General features: G+C 42.9%; 1 protein-coding gene across 6 annotated transcripts in view; it reads right to left on the reverse strand.

Moving 5' to 3' along the window:
- cfap206 (cilia and flagella associated protein 206) overlaps nucleotides 1–12,000 on the reverse strand; it is a 121,382-nt gene that overhangs the window by 42,216 nt on the left and 67,166 nt on the right. The gene's annotated exons all lie outside the window — the stretch shown is intronic.

The following is a 12,000-nucleotide window of genomic DNA, read 5'->3' on the forward strand; positions in this document are numbered from 1 at the left end:
GGTAGATTCCACATTTCTTGACCGATTTCAATGGTTTGAATTTTAAACTGTTCAGCTCATTGAAATGTTACTTAAAATCAAATGTGTGTGCGTGAATGTGCATGTTTCTTAAAGGGGCAGTAACATATTGTTGATTATGGTTAACTTTTACATTTCTTGAGCGATTTCAATGGTTTAAATTTTAAACTGTTCAGCTCATTGAAATGTTGGTTAAAATAAAATGTGTGTGCGTGAATGTGCATATTTCTTAAAGGGACAGTAAGATACTTTATTTGATCTTGATTATGGTTAACTTGCACATTTCTTGAGCGATTTCAATGGTTGAATTTTTAAACTGTTCAGCTCATTGAAATGTTAGTTAAAATCAAATGTATGCGCGTGAATGTGCATGTTTCTTAAAGGGGCAGTAATACTTTTAGTAGATTATGGTTAACTTCCACATTTCTTGACCGATTTCAACGGTTGAAATTTTCAACTGTTCAGCTCATTGAAAAGAGTTGCAAGAGTTAGCAGGCCCATTCAAAATTTCCGCGGGAATTTTTCTAGTTATTATGGGCCTGCTAAGCGGAGCAAGCAGCAGCGAAGCTGCTGCTTGCGGAGCAAGCAGGCACATATTACTATCCTAGAAAAAGGGTTTATTTTTTTTCTTATTTTTTAATCTTCCGCGTTTTTTCTGCTAAAATGCGGCCCGTACCGTAGATCGCACCGGGACAAATGAGGTATCAAACGATGCGGCTCGATCTGACTCGGTGCGCTATTATTTTTATAAGAATTCCCAGTTACCATGGCGACGCTATTCCCAAAAAACTCCCAAATAAAAGTCCCATAGGAATGAATGGGAAAAGGAAAGACAAAATCACACATCAAGCACCTTTTTCAAAGAGACGCTGCGCGCGCATACGTTAACCGATTGATATGAATTTTAGCTCATTTTGTTGGAATTTTTCCCATCTTTAGCTCAGTGTCAAAAAAAAAATTAAGGAATGAAAGCTCTTCCCCCTGTGCGGGTTCAAAGACAGTGAGTGTAATCGCCACTCTGATACCCAATTAAGGTCTGAGTGCTGGGAACCAAAAAATATATTTCCAAAAGTTTCACTTCAACTCGTCACCATGGCCACAATCTTTGCTCACTAGACATCAAATTCGCACATTTTGTAGCCACAAGCCTCTGCTTTCTGAAGAACTAAGTTTTATTTGGCTAAGGTGTCATTTAGTACCTTTATTTTCACTTTAAGCGAGGAGAAGTCGCACATTTTTGATCTCTTTTCAATGTAAATTTCGCCGTTTTTTCCCTCTTCATTTTCGATCAATCATAAGTTTTCAACCTGCTCTCATTTGGTCATTTTTCATCCGATTAAAAAACTGAGAACATGCTCGCGTTCCCCAAACCCTTGCCGTTCTAACGAGCCATTTCTGGAATCTGCATCTTCAACCGTTAAGTCGCGAGAGGCTTTTGTTTGAGGTGAGCGTAATCCTATACAAATCAATGGAGTGTTGGTGCGTGACGTCTCCTCACAACTTAAAATCAAATGTGTGTGCGTGAATGTGCATGTTTTGTAAAGGGGCAGTGAGATACTGTTAATTATGGTAGATTCCACATTTCTTGACCGATTTCAATGGTTTGAATTTTAAACTGTTCAGCTCATTGAAATGTTACTTAAAATCAAATGTGTGTGCGTGAATGTGCATGTTTCTTAAAGGGGCAGTAACATACTGTTGATTTTGGTTAACTTGCACATTTCTTGACCGATTTCAATGGTTGAAAGTTTAAACTGTTTAGCTCATTGAAATGTTGGTTAAAATCAAATGTGTGTGCGTGAATGTGCATGTTTCTTAAAGGGGCAGTAATACTTTTAGTAGATTATGGTTAACTTGCACATTTCTTGAGCGATTTCAATGGTTGAAAGTTTAAACTGTTCAGCTCATTGAAAAGAGTTAGCAGGCCCATTCAAAATTTCCGCGGGAATTTTTCTAGTTTTTCTTATTTTTTAATCTTCCGCGTTTTTTCTGCTAAAATGCGGCCCGTACCGTAGATCGCACCGGGACAAATGAGGTATCAAACGATGCGGCTCGATCTGACTCGGTGCGCTATTATTTTTATAAGAATTCCCAGTTACCATGGCGACGCTATTCCCAAAAAACTCCCAAATAAAGTCCCATAGGAATGAATGGGAATCCGAAAGAGATCAACTCCAATCAAGCACCTTTTTCAAAGACACGCTGCGCGCACATACGTTAACCGACCGATATGAATTTTAGCTCATTTTGTTGGAATTTTTGTCATCTTTAGCTCAGTGTCAAAAAAAAAATTAAGGAATGAAAGCTCTCCCCCCTGTGCGGGTTCAAAGACAGTGAGCAAAGGGGTGAAAGTCGCCTTTCTTGCATCAGTTAGAGCGTGACTAATTAAGGTCTGAGTGCTGGGAACCAAAAAATATATTTCCAAAAGTTTCACTTCAACTCGTCACCATGGCCACAATCTTTGCTCACTAGACATCAAATTCGCACATTTTGTAGCCACAAGCCTCTGCTTTCTGAAGAACTAAGTTTTATTTGGCTAAGGTGTCATTTAGTACCTTTATTTTCACTTTAAGCGAGGAGAAGTCGCACTATTTCGATCTCTTTTCAATGTTATTTTCACCGTTTTTGCCTCTTCATTTTCGATCAATCATAAGTTTTCAACCTGCTCTCATTTGGTCATTTTTCATCCGATTAAAAAACTGAGAACATGCTCGCGTTCCCCCAACCCTTGCCGTTCTAACGAGCCATTTCTGGAATCTGCATCTTCAACCGTTAAGTCGCGAGAGGCTTTTGTTTGAGGTGAGCGTAATCCTATACAAATCAATGGAGTGTTGGTGCGTGACGTCTCCTCACAACTTAAAATCAAATGTGTGTGCGTGAATGTGCATGTTTTGTAAAGGGGCAGTGAGATACTGTTGATTCTGGTAGATTCCACATTTCTTGACCGATTTCAATGGTTGAAATTTTAAACTGTTCAGCTCATTGAAATGTTACTTAAAATCAAATGTGTGTGCGTGAATGTGCATGTTTCTTAAAGGGGCAGTAACATACTGTTGATTATGGTAGATTCCACATTTCTTGACCGATTTCAATGGTTTAAATTTTAAACTGTTCAGCTCATTGAAATGTTACTTAAAATCAAATGTGTGTGCGTGAATGTGCATGTTTCTTAAAGGGGCAGTAACATACTGTTGATTTTGGTTAACTTGCACATTTCTTGAGCGATTTCAATGGTTGAAATTTTAAACTGTTCAGCTCATTGAAATGTTGGTTAAAATCAAATGTGTGTGCGTGAATGTGCATGTTTCTTAAAGGGGCAGTAAGATACTTTATTTGATCTTGATTATGGTTAACTTGCACATTTCTTGAGCGATTTCAACGGTTGAAATTTTAAACTGTTCAGCTCATTGAAAAGAGTTGCAAGAGTTAGCAGGCCCATTCAAAATTTCCGCGGGAATTTTTCTAGTTTTTCTTCCATATATTATCTTCCACCGACTTTTCCGCAAAAATGCGGCCCGAACCGTAGATCGCACCGGGACAAATGAGGTATCAAACGATGCGGCTCGATCTGACTCGCTGCGCTATTATTTTTATAAGAATTCCCAGTTACCATGGTGACGCTATTCCCAAAAAACTCCCAAATAAAGTCCCATAGGAATGAATGGGAATCCGAAAGACATCAACTCCAATCAAGCACCTTTTTCCAAGACACGCTGCGCGCGCATACGTTGACCGACCGATATGAATTTTAGCTCATTTTGTTGGAATTTTTGTCATCTTTAGCTCTGTGTCAAAAAAAAAAATAAGGAATGAAAGCTCTCCCCCCTGTGCGGGTTCAAAGACAGTGAGCAAAGGGGTGAAAGTCGCCTTTCTTGCATCGGCTAGAGCGTGACTAATTAAGGACAGAGTGATGGGAACCAAAAAATATATTTCCAAAAGTTTCACTTCAACTCGTCACAATGGCCACAATCTTTGCTCACTAGACATCAAATTCGCACATTTTGTAGCCACAAGCCTCTGCTTTCTGAAAAACTAAGTTTTATTTGGCTAAGGTGTCATTTAGTACCTTTATTTTCACTTTAAGCGAGGAGAAGTCGCACTATTTCGATCTCTTTTCAATGTTATTTTCGCCGTTTTTCCCTCTTCATTTTCGAACAATCAGAAGTTTTCAACCTGCTCTCATTTGGTCATTTTTCATCCGATTAAAAAACTGAGAACATGCTCGCGTTCCCCAAACCCTTGCCGTTCTAACGAGCCATTTCTGGAATCTGCATCTTCAACCGTTAAGTCGTGAGAGGCTTTTGTTTGAGGTGAGCGTAATCCTATACAAATCAATGGAATGTTGGTGCGTGACGTCTCCTAACAACTTAAAATCAAATGTGTGTGCGTGAATGTGCATGTTTTGTAAAGGGGCAGGAAGATACTTTTAGTTGATGTTGATTATGGTGAACTTCCACATTTCTTGACCGATTTCAATGGTTTAAATTTTAAACTGTTCAGCTCATTGAAATGTTACTTAAAATCAAATGTGTGTGCGTGAATGTGCATGTTTCTTAAAGGGGCAGTAACATACTGTTGATTATGGTTAACTTTTACATTTCTTGAGCGATTTCAATGGTTTGAATTTTAAACTGTTCAGCTCATTGAAATGTTGGTTAAAATCAAATGTGTGTGCGTGAATGTGCATGTTTCGTAAAGGGGCAGTAAGATACTGTTGATTATGGTAGATTCCACATTTCTTGACCGATTTCAATGGTTTAAATTTTAAACTGTTCAGCTCATTGAAATGTTACTTAAAATCAAATGTGTGTGCGTGAATGTGCATGTTTCTTAAAGGGGCAGTAACATACTGTTGATTTTGGTTAACTTCCACATTTCTTGACCGATTTCAATGGTTTAAATTTTAAACTGTTCAGCTCATTGAAATGTTGCTTAAAATCAAATGTGTGTGCGTGAATGTGCATGTTTCTTAAAGGGGCAGTAACATACTGTTGATTATGGTTAACTTTTACATTTCTTGAGCGATTTCAATGGTTGAAATTTTAAACTGTTCAGCTCATTGAAATGTTGGTTAAAATCAAATGTGTGTGCGTGAATGTACATATTTCTTAAAGGGACAGTAAGATACTTTATTTGATCTTGATTATGGTTAACTTGCACATTTCTTGAGCGATTTCAATGGTTGAAATTTTAAACTGTTCAGCTCATTGAAATGTTAGTTAAAATCAAATGTGTGTGCGTGAATGTGCATGTTTCTTAAAGGGCCAGTAATACTTTTAGTAGATTATGGTTAACTTCCACATTTCTTGAGCGATTTCAATGGTTTAAATGTTATTTTTATTGCGTGTTTCCACGCGAGTCAGCAGGCCCATTCAAAATTTCCGCGGAAATTTTTCTAGTTATTTCTGTAGTATATATTTAATACATCACTTTGATTCTCACACTTGCACTGTCGCTCGTGCCATGTTTTTCGTACTCGCAATGCATTGTGGTCTATATCAACCCGGTTGAGTGAGCATCGATGTTCACTACTTTTCAGAGTGGATTGTGGATTGAATTTAGAATGCCCTACATTTTTCGCTCTTTGGACATTCGGACACCCCTACAAAATGGCGTGAGCCCCCAGTAGGGGAGTAGGGTACACATTCAGACACAGCCACGGACTGTCAGTGTGCACAATACTTTTTTGTTTAAAAAAAACAACAACAACATGTAAACAGTCAATCAGAGGGAGTACATCATAAACGGAAGATAGAGGAAAACAAAGAGGATGAATACAAAATTAAAAAAATTAAAAAGCTTCACCTGTCTTTTTTTTAACAACTTGAGGTACGTGTGAGTGATGTGTCGAGCAACAACGTAAAACTCCGGAGAAATCCGCAAATCTCCACTTTGGCCAGAGTTTTTGCAAACCTTTGTTTTTTCATTTAAAAAAAAATCCCAGCAGACGTGTTGATGACAGGGCAAAATGCAGAAAAATATCTCCCCTTTGCAAAAACCCTGGCTACCTGTAAACAGGGCCCTACTGCAAAATTTGCAACAATAGCTGGTTAAGTTAACTTGTAATGAAGATCTTTAACTGTTAGTGTGTGGTATAATGTTAAATGTTTCAACCCTATGGTGGGAGAATAATATTTGTATCAATAACAAGACAGTAAAATAGTAACAAACAAGGTCTTATTTGGCTCGAGGTGGCTCCTACAGCATTTTACAACTGAATGGAATATTAATGAGGGAGTTTTCACCCAACAGCTGCTGCTGCTGGGCAGAGGCCTCTCTTCAAGGCATCTCAATAATTGTCCTTTTGCATCGCAAAATAGTGCTACCATTCTTGGTTTCACGTGTGCCTATATATGGAGGATAGTTGGGGTTGAATAGCAAACTCAGGATAGTGCTATCCTAAGTAGGGGTGGGGACCTCTGGGTACCTCACGATACGATATGCGATAAAAGGCTCATGATAACGATTATCTTACGATATGACCGCGATTATCGATATATTGGTCAGGTAATAAATCCACGATAATCTACAATAAAACTACTCAAGACATAAAGTTTAAAACAAATTAAAACTGGTGTCTTCTTCACAGTGAGTACTTAAGTATTTTTTTTAAACAAATACAAATGTCTTATTAACAGAGACCATATCTGTGAACAAATTTGTGTCTTTCTTAAACACCATTGTCATGCAACATATACAACATGTCAGTCAGTTACATAGTGAATTGTTTAATTTTATAAACTGTGACGGGTTTTTTTGTGTAACATTGCAAAATAAATAAATACAATTATTTCAATATTAAACCAAATTAAATAAATATTAATATTCCTCAGAAATTGTGTGCCTCAAAAAGGCGAACCATAAAATATGTTTTAAAATGTTACGTATGCAAAACTGAGTCAGTTGCTGGACAGATAATGGTCTTACACAAGTTAAAGTAAGCTCATGAGTCTTCACCTGAAGACTTCCATACATTTCCCTGCCACTCTTATGAGGCACTCCCCCTATACAGCCTGCCAAGTAATTGCTCAATAAGTAATGAACAATGGAGCCGTTATAGTGGCTGTATATTAAGTACAAATATTGCGATACTTGAATAGGTGTATCGATAATCGGGAGACAAAGTATCATGATTTATTGTCACACTCCTAATCCTAAGTAGTCTTTTGCATGAACTGTTGAAGCGTGCTTGGATGAGTAGAGAAACATCTTTTAAGGAGTCCTCCCCTAGAAAACGACCACAGATGTCATTTACATTAGTGGCTGTATATTAAGTACAAATATTGCGATACTTGAGTAGGTGTATCGATAATCGGGAGACAAAGTATCACGATTTATTGGCACACTCCTAATCCTAAGTAGTCTTTTGCATGAACTGTTGAAGCGTGCTTGGATGAGTAGAGAAACATCTTTTAAGGAGTCCTCCCCTAGAAAACGACCACAGAGGTCATTTTACATGCCCCAAATTACGACCAATTGTTACGTTTTAGATTTAAGTGACCCCTATTGGCCATGTAATTAATTGAAAATTTCAAACTCACTGAAACCCAGTATACTAACCTCAACCATCCAGGGACTGTCCCTCTTCGAGGGATGTGGTACTGCTCCCATCCCACTAATTTCTATTGTGGAGGACATCTTTTGACCACAACTTTTTAACCCAATGGTGTAGACCAGGGGTGGGCACACTCGGTCCTCGAGGGCCGGAGTCCTGCAGGTTTTGGAGGTTTCCCTTCTCCAACACAGCTGATATATGATCAGCTCATCAGCAAGCTCTGCATAAGCTTGGTAACAATCCTGTTGATTGGAATCAGCTGCGTTGCAGCAAGGAAACCTCCAAAACCTGCAGGATGCCGGCCCTCGAGGACCGAGTTTGCCCACCACTGGTGTAGACACTCAGAACCAACATGGTGTTTCTCCTGTCACTGTTGGGGGAGCTGTCGCGAAATCCACTCTGAGCGGACGTATTCACTGGTGGAGCCAGAGAGGAGGCCAGTGTTTCACTGGCCCCCCTCAAATGAGATTGGACCCCGTAGGTGCCAAATGATTGACATATCACGGCACAGTGGCGTCTTGTCAATGCAGCCTGCCATTTTTGTCAATCAGACACCTACTAATTGTTATGCCCCTCCTGCACAGTCGCTGGCGCTATGTACCACAATATTTTCTAATCCACCTCAATAGAAGTCTGGAGAAGAAAAATCTCCCGCGTCCCATCATGATGTTTTTAGCAACGTCATGTTGGTTTCCCCGTGAGACATGGCGCGATGTTTGTTCGAGAAACAAACTCTTTTTTTCTAAATCTAAACTTCCCCACTTCCCACATTTTCATTTTTTATTTTTTAAAATCCGTAAACAGAGACTGCGATTTTTACTGTCTGTGGCCGTACCACTGCTTGGATATTGGCGAGGCGCCCTTGGCTGCTCGGCTTGTGAACCGCCTCCGCTCTCCTTTTTTTTAATTTTTTTTATGAAGAGCTCAGTATTGTTCATGTTATCATCACTGCTCTATTTTTTATTTATGTATTTATTTTGTATGTGGGTGAGTATGTTCATGTGCGTGTGTATGTGTGTATGCGTGTGTGTGTGTGTGTGTGTGTGTGTGTGTGTGTGTGTGTGTGTGTGTGTGTGTGTGTGTGTGTGTGTGTGTGTGTGTGTGTGTGTGTGTGTGTGTGTGTGTGTGTGTGTGTGTGCAGGGGTGCGTGCGTGTGAGTGTGTACATATTAGTTCACCTAAAACCTATTAAAAATCCTGTACCGTTCACCTAAACCGAATACTTCAGAATCCAGCTAGAGGCGTGAGGTTGTCAGGAGACCCGAGGAAGGATCAAAGCACCGACCAGACATTACCCACCGGGTTACCAACCAGAGTCTTTCACCAACCCCAGAAACATCTAAATTCCAACAAATTAGGGAGACCTCAAGAGACCAAAGGAAAGACTGAGGAAAGGAAGGAAGGATACATGAAGCAGAGTGAGATCCACAGACATCAGCCTCCACCGATTCAACGACCAGAGGAAGAAGCAGATTGTGTTTGAATTTTGGTAGATGCTGGTGTGGTGGATCTGGCATGCATGAAAACCTCCACCAAAGAGGCGAACCGTCGACCCCGGCCAGGACAGAGCAAGCACAACACCTCACGGCCCCCCAGGCCACGGCAGCGCCAAGGGACAACCCCCGGGCCCCGCAGGGGCCACCGGCCGGAGAGCAAACCCAGGAGGCAGGAGCGCCCCCCACCCCAACACGGCCTGCGCCCCCCACCCAACGCAGCAGGACGGGGCACGGCAGGCCCGCCAGGCACCCCACCGGCCCACAGCCCCCGCTCCCCCCCACAACCCCCCACCCCTCATCCACCCCCCGCCATCCACCACAACCCAGCCCCAGAACTCCGAGATGTCAATGGGACAGTGCTCCAACTTGTTGAAAAATGAATCATCAAATAACAGCTGAAGAATCAACATGGTGGACCACGACATCCTGAGTCACGTTTGGGAAGAATTCTCATATCGGCTTGATGTTGTCTGTGCTGCTGGTGGTAGCCACATTGGCCACTTGTAAAACATGAAATTAAATCTTAAAGATACGTACAACATGTGTCCAAGCTAGAGTTTTCTATTGTTTTTCATTTGTTAAATATTGTGTGATGATTTTGGCGTATTCTTTTTTAATCACCCTGTAAGTTAAAATTTCAGGATGAAAATTTTGGTTCAAGTCCCTGTCATGGCAACAATATTTTAGGAGTCGACTTTTAACTGGGACCCAGCTGGGCAGCCCAGCAGGGGCCCATTCACCAGCCCATTCCATACCCATTTGGGTTTTAGCTAGGGCCCATATGAGGCCCATCTTTAAATCACTGTAGGTTTTAGCTCAGGCCCGTATGAGGCCCACCTTGAGCCCATCTGGCCTTGCCCACAAGGCGCCACTATGAAATCCCTGTCGAAAATTAACTGGGACCCAGCTGGGCAGCCCAGATGAGACCCATTCACCAGCCCATATCTAACCCACATGGGCCCCACATGGAAATAATTTTGATTTGTGCTCAGGAAACATTTAAAACACACAAATCATTACTATTATGGATATGAATCGTTTCTCATGGATACAAAACTTTATCACAGATTTGCCTTCGTTTTTTATGGATATGCCTTTTTGACAGTGATCTTATGCCATACTTGGGGAGGGGGGAAATATTCAGTTTTAAAAATACCCTGCTACGTGTGCACAAGGCCTTAAGTCGCAATTAATATGTTATGTCAACGATCACAGAGACACACACAAATAATATCTAATTTGATTTTAAAAAATCCAAATTGAGCATTAAGACCTGCAATGTGAACGTAGCATACGTCACAGGACCAGCCAAACTATTTAAAAAGTAAGACTTCCATCCATCCATCTATCATCTACCGCTTATCCGGGGTTGGGTTGCGGGGAGAGCAGCTTTAGCAGGGAAGCCCAGACTTCCCTCTCCCCAGCCACTTCGACCAGCTCCTCCGACAGGATCCCAAGGCGTTCCCAGGCCAGCCAAGAGACATGGTCTCTCCAGGTTGTCCACCCCCGGGGCCTTGCCACCGAGGAGTTTTCCAACCACTTCAGTGACTTCGACCCCAGAGATATGGTGTCGGTGGAATTAAGGAGGTCTTTGTATTCTCCCCACCGATTCATGACCTCCCGAGTCGAGGTCAGCAGCTGCATTCTGCTTGGCCAGCCGGTACTTGAATCCGGAGTCCCCAAAAAGGCCCGATAGGATTCCTTCAGCTTGACGGCATCCCTTACCGCTGGTGTCCACCACCAGGTTCGAGGATTGCCGCCACGATAAGCACCAACCACCTGACGGCCACAGCTCCGATCAGCCGCCCCAACAATGGAGATGCGGAACATGGTCCAATCGGACTCAATGTCCCCCGCCTCCCCCGGGACAAGGGAGAAGTTCTGCCGGAGGTGGGTGTTGAAACTCTTTCTGCCTGATGTTCCCAGCAGACCCTCACAATACGTTTGGGTCTGCCAGGTCGGACCAGCATCTTACCCCGCCATCGGAGCCAACACACCACCAGGTGGTAATCAATTGACAGCTCCACCCCTCTCTTCACCCAAGTGTCCAACACATGCGGCCACAAATCCAATGACACGACTACAAAGTCGATCATTGAGCTGCAGCCTAGGGTTTCCTGGTGCCAAGTGCACATATGGACACCAACATGGTGTTCATTATGGACAGTCCGTGGCGAGCATAGAAGTCCAATAACAAAACACAGCTCGGGTTCTGGTCGGGAAGGGGGCCTGTTCCTCCCAATCACACCCCTCCAGGTCTCACTGTTATTGCCCACCTGAGCGTCCCCCAACAGAACGAGGGGGTCCCCAGAGGGATAGCTCTCCAGCACACCCTCCAAGGACTCCAGAATGTGTGGGTACTCTGAGCTGCTGTTCGGTACATAAGCACAAACAACAGTCAGGACCCGTCACCCCACCCAAAGGAGGAGGGAGGCTACCCTCTCGTCCACTGGGGTAAACCTTAACGTACAGGTGCCTAACCGGGGTGCAATAAATATGCCCACACCTGCTCTGCCCCTCTCACCAAGGGCAACTCCAAAATTGGAAGAGAGTACAACCCCTCTTGAGAGGATTGGTACCAGAACCCAAGTTGTGTGTGGAGGCGAGTCTGAACTTCTCTGCCTCGCACACCAGCTCGGGCTCCTTCCCTGGCAGAGAGGTGACATTCCATGTCCCCAGATCTAGCTTCAGTAGCCAGGGGGTCGGACCGCTTTTGGCTGCCGCCCAGCTCACTGCGCACCCGACCCCTTTGGCCCCTCCCACAGGTGGTGAGCCCATGGGAAGGGGGACCCTGTGCCCGGCCGGGCCTCCTGGGTATAAGCCCAGCCACCAGACGCTCGCCTTCGAGCCCCACTTCCAGGCCTGGCTCCAAGGGGGGCCCCGGTGACCCGCGTCCGGGAAACCGCGATCCAAAATTAGCATCCATCATAGG

Source organism: Leptonotus elevatus, chromosome 18, assembly GCF_054856555.1.
Source record: "Leptonotus elevatus isolate MCC_2025b chromosome 18, RoL_Lele_1.0, whole genome shotgun sequence".
NCBI classification, from domain to species: domain Eukaryota; kingdom Metazoa; phylum Chordata; class Actinopteri; order Syngnathiformes; family Syngnathidae; genus Leptonotus; species Leptonotus elevatus.